The sequence below is a fragment of the Nilaparvata lugens genome, chromosome 2 (genome assembly GCF_014356525.2).
Source record: "Nilaparvata lugens isolate BPH chromosome 2, ASM1435652v1, whole genome shotgun sequence".
NCBI lineage: Eukaryota > Metazoa > Arthropoda > Insecta > Hemiptera > Delphacidae > Nilaparvata > Nilaparvata lugens.
In genome coordinates, this window is record NC_052505.1 from 66,688,588 (window position 1) to 66,697,143 (window position 8,556).

An 8,556-nucleotide genomic window follows, 5' to 3' on the forward strand; every position below is an offset into this window, starting at 1 on the left:
CTTAAGTGAAACTGGTGAACTTGTCCTGATAGCTTGGGGAGAAGAGTGAGATCTATGAATCATAGCATGTACCTTTATTTTATTATTAGATTCAGATGATAACCGCGGAAAGCTTTCCTCATTATTGACATGGTCGAGTAGACAATAATTATTATTATTACCCAGAGAGTTAGAGTTTACATTTGTATTTTGGAATTTCCTGTAATTACCCGTTCTCAAACTGTCTTGCATTGCAGTGAAATTTAGGAATTCTGTGTTCATATCAGCGCAGTCAGCTTTTAACAATGATATCATCGCATCTTTTTCCACAAGTTCCTTTCTAAGTTCAATTCTACCTCTCTTCAAAGCTTTAACTTGCTCTCTCAAATTGTTCATTTCACTCTGAGCTTCCTCTTCCATACTCAAAGATTCCTCCAAACAAAGCGCTCTTCGTTGTCTCTCCTCATCCAATTTCTTTTTCAACTGAGAGTTTTCAGTTGAAATGTCTGAAAGATTTGTCTGAAGATCTGTGGTGATTTTTAGGCATGCATCTAGACGATTTAATGTAGTGACAATATGAGGAACTACATCTACAATAGCCTCATTCGAGTGCTGAGAAGTTATGACACCCAACGCACCATGAATTTGTACTGCCAGATCTATTACCTCTTCGTGAATTATGCCTTCACTTAAATGCGTTCCTTCATCAGAGGCCAATCTAGATAAACCGTTACGTGCCCGTCTCGTAAGCATTTTAATGATAAAAGAATATATATACAATATATACGAAGGAAACAATAATCCTGAATCAATAAATTAATAAGTAGGAATGGTAGAATAGGAAAATAAAGGAAGCGCCAAGAGAGCTTTCATGGCTGTGTTTGAGATAAGGAAGCTCCTGAGAAGATTGGTCATAGGAAAAGGTTAGATAGGTAGGAATGTAAGTATATTTATGTTCTCAATATTCGTAAAGTACTGGGTCCGGCAGTCAAACCTGACGGTTTTTGATATTGGATAAATTAAAAAGCTGTTGAGATATATTTATATATTTTTTTTTATTGTAAAGAGGAGAATTGGAAATTACATTTAGTATTAAAAAAAAATTGAAAAATAGCTTACGGCGCAAAAATTACGTCATTTAAATGTTGACCACCATTTTCTGTACACTGTACGAGTCTCTTGGAAAAGTTCGTCATGACTCTCTCCAACGTTTGCCGCGGGATCTCACGAAGTTCTCGCCGAATATTCTCCTTCAGTTGATCCAAATTTCTTGGCTTGTCAACATACACTCTTCCCTTGAGATACCCCCACAGATAAAAGTCACAAGGGGACAAGTCGGGAGAACGTGCTGGCCATTCAATGTCACCCCTGAGCGAGATCAGCTTGCCTGGGAAAAATCCTCTGAGTTGAGCCATGGAGGCCCGCGAGGTATGGGCAGTAGCTCCGTCCTGCTGAAACCATACCCTCCTGAGAGGTATGCGGTGGCGACGTAACTCAGGAATGAGAAAGTCACGGATCATGGCAACATAACGCTCTGAGTTCACTGTCACTGTATGGCCACCCTCTTCAAAAAAATAAGGCCCTATAACTGTTGACCTACACACTGCAGCCCAGACAGTTACTTTTTCACAGTGAAGAGGCCGCTGATGAAGTTCCCGTGGGTTATTTGGGGCCCAATAACGGAAATTTTGTTTATTAACACATCCATTAAGGTGGAAATGAGCTTCGTCTGAAGTCAAAACAATGATTCCAGGGTCTTCCTCAATCTTTCTTAACATGGTTTCAGCAAAATTCAACCTTCTACCAAAATCTCCTGCTTGTAACTCTTGAACAATAGCAATCTTGTAAGGGTGGAAGCTCAAGTCGTCATGAAGAATACGTCTCACAGACCGGTCGGAGATCCGAAGAGCTTGGGAGTGACGAATGGCAGAGCGACGAGGGCTCCGTTCAAAAGCATGTCGAACAGCCTCAACGTTAGCAGGAGTTCTTACCGTTCGAGTGATCCTCCTCTCCTTCTTGTGGTTCCAAACGCAGTGTTCTGAAAGTTCCGAACCCACAGAAGAATTGTGTTTCGTGACGGGATCGCACCACGAGGGGGAATGTTAAACCGTATACGGAAACTCCTTTGCGTTAGAATCACAGAATCATTATTTCTAAAAAACGTCTCGACTACAAACGCACGATGTTCAGCGGTCCAACGCTCCATTGTTACTGAACTAATGAACTTCCACTCAAGGTGAACAAGATGGCGCCCATCCCCACCCGCCCAGTCACCCCCACCACCACCTATCCCCACTTAAAAACCGTCAGGTTTGACTGCCGGACCCAGTATTTTAGAATGAACTGTTTTCTTGTATAGTGCTTTCCACAAAGGTGATAGATGAAAGAAGCGAGGTCAGTATCAGAGATTACGATAAGCAGTAAGGCTCACTGCTAAGCTTACCTGTGTACCATCTGAAGTTGAACGGTTCACAAGAATGACAGATTACCAGCTGGTACTCTATTTAGCGTCTGCCGTTGCCATAGCGATGAAACACGTGCCAACAGAACATCTGATCGTAAGTTATGTATCGGCAACAGGTACAAATAATAATCTTATCGTTTCCGGATTACCTGGCGTTATCTCACTCCACGGTACGGTACTGTCACCTTAGTAGTAGGACTCAGTCAGACAATTCATTCAACAAAACAAGCGCAAACCAGCCACAAAAATGGAGTCTAAGCCAACAATAGTGTAGTAAGTGTCAGTTTCAGAACTCACGTACTCATCGGCCGCACTTATTTGTGATGATTGGATTAAAACAGCAGGTACTTCACTACTCAATAATTTCTTATACGTTACATAATTAATAAATTTTCCACTAAATACTCGAAAAATAACAGAAAAATGCAGAGCAACTCACATTTGCAACTAAACAAGGCAGCCCAGCCCAGTGCTACCAACCCCGTGGTGCAAGTTACATGTTTACAATACAGTTTAAGACTGTAAAACTGTCTTATGAATACAATTCGTGAAATAACAGTCATGGGTAAAATCTATAATATTTATTCGGACGATCAACTATTAAAGGATAAGACACTCTTTGGCCACATGTAAATTCTAGTTACTGAGATTTTTACATACGGTATAGTCTAATATTCTCAACTAATTTAACAAAAAGCACCTTACCTGAACTTATTAGTTCATATATCTTAGACCTATTAGTAACTCTATAAAACTAGACTCTATAAAAGTTTTTCTTTCTAGAAAGTCTAGACTTTCTAGACTCTATAAAAGTAAAGAATGGGATAAGAAAATAATATTCTTCATGTGTAATAAAAAGGTAGAAACAATAGAAGATAGGATACAACAAGATAATATAATCAAACAGTATCATGTCGGGAGAACTAATCATCGATGAGTTAAAGAGACTGTTTGACATCTCAAACGACAGTATTATTGGCTCAATATGTTCAAAACTGTGAATAATGTTCTAAGTGCATGCGAAACTTGTGAAAAAGTTAAATATGATAGAGCCCCTTACAAGACACCTCTACAGTCAACACCTACACCTGAACGACCATTCCAAAAAATGGAAGTCGATGTTTTCCATTACAACAAAGAAAAAGATTTAACTTCAACTGATCGGTTCACTAAATTTGCACTGCTTGGCCTCTTGAAAACAAGACTACATAATACTTTAACAGAACATCTTCATCTCTTAGAGGCTGATAAATCAATAACTGGAAAAGAAGCTATGGCGAGGGCAATATTAGCTTACAACAAAAGACCTTACGCCTCTGGAATTTATGAAAAAAGAATGATGTCTAGAACATTGAAAATTCTGTAAGGTTAGGACCATTCCTTCCCTGGGGATCATCTGGGAAGATAAGAATATCTTCAACCCAAGACAACCCAAGCCTTACAGAGTGCAGAATGTCGAACACATTCAAACAATAATATTTAAAGATAAACGGGTGGGTATCAGATCAGTCATTTGACAAGTCCTCAGCCTTTCAGACCATACTTGCATAAGTGGCTCACTTATGCGTCTCTTGGGCTGGGAGAGCAGACTCTATCCTTCCATTTCCACCAACTGCTGGTGACAGCTGTACCCGACTTCAGCACATCAGTGACCGCCACACTTTCTTCTTTGGTCCATGCCAGTCTGCACACCTGAAGAGGAGGGTCTGCCGCTCTGGGGAATTTCCTTGTAGCCAACAATTTTACAAAGGGTTACTGCCGAATCTTTACAGAACCTGGGTTGGATCATGGTGTTACCATGAACTCTTTGATGTCAAGGAAATGGTGAAAAATTCGGAAATACCATATCTTGGTGTTGGATTCAGGGGCTGATGGAAGCAGTGGACTAAAAATAAAAAATTATTCAGTGAACATTTTCAATATCTCCCTGAACCTCAACATTAACACTGATAGCTAAGAATATGAGGGATAGAGATACCAATAAAAACAACTGGTAGGTAAAACAGAATTTATTAAGTGTCTCAATTGAAGGCACTTGTCTTATGAAATGACATTACAAATGAAAAAGAATAATTATTCAAATGACAAAACATTTAATAAATTTAAGTACTAATAAATCGATTTTCAACTTGACAATAAGCAATAATCTGACTTGAATAACAGATCAAAAACAATTACTATGTGATAATAAACAATAAACGTTTAATAAAAGATGGTGAGTCGTTTATATGCTCAAGGAGAGGGCTAATGAGACCTTAAATACAAGAGAATAAAATCACAAAAATTCAAAACTAAAAATTAGTATACTCAAGAAAAGGGCTAATGGGACCCTGAAGATGACTATGAGTTACAACAATATAATCAGTAATGCAATGGCTAAGATTAAATCTATAAAAATAGTACTTTAAACAATAAAATATGTTTAATACAAGTGATGCTTAATTGACATTAAAAGATTGTGTGGATGCACATATGCTCCTTGATTGACATGTCCATGATTATATTAATAAATATTTGAGTCAATAATCAAGTAAAGATACGGTTGGTGTGTTGTTGATAGATACGCCAATAATGCAAAATATATTATACATCAATATTTGAAACGCTGCTCAAATAAACGTAGGGTAAGGTGCACTCATGGTTGATATGCCAAAAAATACAAAATGAAAATACATCAATATTTGAAACGCTGATCAAATAAACGTAGGGTAAGGTGCGCTCATGGTTGATATGCCAAAAAATACAAAATGAAAATACCTCAATATTTGAAACGCTGCTTGGCCTCTTGAAAACAAGACTACATAATTCTTTAACAGAACATCTTCATCTCTTAGAGGCTAATAAATCAATAACTGGAAAAGAAGCTATGGCGAGGACAATATTAGCTTACAACAACAGACCTTATGCCTCTGGAATTTATGAAAAAAGAATGATGTCTAGAACATAAAAAATTCTGTTAGGTTAGGACCATTCCTTCCCTGGGGATCATCTGGGAAGATAAGAATATCTTCAACCCAAGACAACCTTACAGAGTGCAGAATGTCGAACACATTCAAACAATAATATTTAAAGATAAACGGGTGGGTATCAGATCAGTCATTTGACAAGTCCTCAGCCTTTCAGACCATACTTGCATAAGTGGCTCACTTATGCGTCTCTTGGGCTGGGAGAGCAGACTCTATCCTTCCATTTCCACCAACTGCTGGTGACAGCTGTACCCGACTTCAGCACATCAGTGACCGCCACAGTCACAGCAGAGCTGATGACCCCAGATAAGCCCTCAACGGCCTCCACACGAGCATTGTTTCGCATTTTGCCTCTTGTTTCGCTTTGGTACATAGGAAACAATTGTTAAATCTTCCTGGAAACCAACCATTCTCTTGTCGATCTTGGAAGAAAGCTAGGAGGTATTTGCACCTTATTTTTCCTAATAGTACCAGCAAGTGTCAACTTATGATTTTTCAATAGAGTCTTTGCAGCATCATAGGACGTGAACCAGTTATCAAGAGTCACATTACGGCCGCTACCTTTGACTGGATCAACAAGACGATGAATAACATCATCAGCCTTGTTACTTGTTGTAAATGGTCCTTGAGGCTGCGCACCACAATACACTTCAAAGTTTTTATATAATACGTTTTTGAGCAGCTCAGTATGAATACCTTGATGCCATATCGAGCTGGCTTACTTGGAATGTACATTCTAAACTTACAACGGCCTCGGAAAGGAACTAACATCTCATCCAAAGTAACAGATTCCGAGGGTTTAGTAATAAGTCACAAGTAAAAATGAATGGAAATTTCTAAAATATATATTCAGATAAGATATGTTTTGAAGATATTAAAAAAGAAATAATTGAATGTTTCTCTATGATCTTGGTCATGCAAGGTGGTATGTCAAAAAGCAGTTTCTGTCCTTGTTGAGGCATAGGATGGCTTTGCAATTTTGACATTTTATGTACAAGAAGCCTGTGCAGCCGGGCAACCTGCAAAGAAGTCATGATGAGTCATCAAACAAAGGCCAATGTTGCACCCCATCTTTGTGTATGTTAATTGTTGGCTGAGGAGCTGCTGGTGCACACTTTCTTCTTTGGTCCATGCCAGTCTGCACACCTGAAGAGGAGGGTCTGCCGCTCTGGGGAATTTCCTAGTAGCCAACAATTTTACAAAGGGTTACTGCCGAATCTTTACAGAACCTGGGTTGGATCATGGTGTTACCATGAACTCTTTGATGTCAAGGAAATGGTGAAAAATTCGGAAATACCATATCTTGGTGTTGGATTCAGGGGCTGATGGAAGCAGTGGACTAAAAATAAAAAATTATTCAGTGAACATTTTCAATATCTCCCTGAACCTCAACATTAACACTGATAGCTAAGAATATGAGGGATAGAGACACCAATAAAAACAACTGGTAGGTAAAACAGAATTTATTAAGTGTCTCAATTGAAGGCACTTGTCTTATGAAATGACATTACAAATGAAAAAGAATAATTATTCAAATGACATAACATTTAATAAATTTAAGTACTAATAAATCGATTTTCAACTTGGCAATAAGCAATAATCTGACTTGAATAACAGATCAAAAACAATTACTATGATATAATAAACAATAAACGTTTAATAAAAGATGATGAGTCGTTTATATGCTCAAGAAAAGGGCTAATGAGACCTTAATACAAGAGAATAAAATCACAAAAATTCAATACTAAAAATTAGTATACTCGAGAAAAGGGCTAATGGGTACCTAAAGATGACCATGAGTTACAACAATATAATCAGTAATGCAATGGCTAAGATTGAATCTATAAAAATAGTACTTTAAACAATAAAATATGTTTAATATGATAGAGCCCCTTACAAGACACCTCTACAGTCAACACCTACACCTGAACGACCATTCCAAAAAATGGAAGTCGATGTTTTCCATTACAACAAAGAAAAAGATTTAACTTCAACTGATCGGTTCACTAAATTTGCACTGCTTGGCCTCTTGAAAACAAGACTACATAATACTTTAACAGAACATCTTCATCTCTTAGAGGCTGATAAATCAATAACTGGAAAAGAAGCTATGGCGAGGGCAATATTAGCTTACAACAACAGACCTTACGCCTCTGGAATTTATGAAAAAAGAATGATGTCTAGAACATTAAAAATTCTGTTAGGTTTACACCATTCCTTCCCTGGGGATCATCTGGGAAGATGAGAATATCTTCAAACCAAGACAACCCAAGTCTTACAGAGTGCAGAATGTCGAACACATTCAAACAATAATATTTAAAGATAAACGGGTGGGTATCAGATCAGTCATTTGACAAGTCCTCAGCCTTTCAGACCATACTTGCATAAGTGGCTCACTTATGCGTCTCTTGGGCTGGGAGAGCAGACTCTATCCTTCCATTTCCACCAACTGCTGGTGACAGCTGTACCCGACTTCAGCACATCAGTGACCGCCACACTTTCTTCTTTGGTCCATGCCAGTCTGCACACCTGAAGAGGAGGGTCTGCCGCTCTGGGGAATTTCCTTGTAGCCAACAATTTTACAAAGCGTTACTGCCGAATCTTTACAGAACCTGGGTTGGATCATGGTGTTACCATGAACTCTTTGATGTCAAGGAAATGGTGAAAAATTCGGAAATACCATATCTTGGTGTTGGATTCAGGGGCTGATGGAAGCAGTGGACTAAAAATAAAAAATTATTCAGTGAACATTTTCAATGTCTCCCTGAACCTCAACATCAACACTGATAGCTAAGAATATGAGGGATAGAGATGCCAATAAAAACAACTGGTAGGTAAAACAGAATTTATTAAGTGTCTCAATTGAAGGCACTTGTCTTATGAAATGACATTACAAATGAAAAAGAATAATTATTCAAATGACAAAACATTTAATAAATTTAAGTACTAATAAATCGATTTTCAACTTGACAATAAGCAATAATCTGACTTGAATAACAGATCAAAAACAATTAGTATGTGATAATAAACAATAAACGTTTAATAAAAGATGGTGAGTCGTTTATATGCTCAAGGAGAGGGCTAATGAGACCCTAAAGATGACTATGAGTTACAACAATATAATCAGTAATGCAATGGCTAAGATTA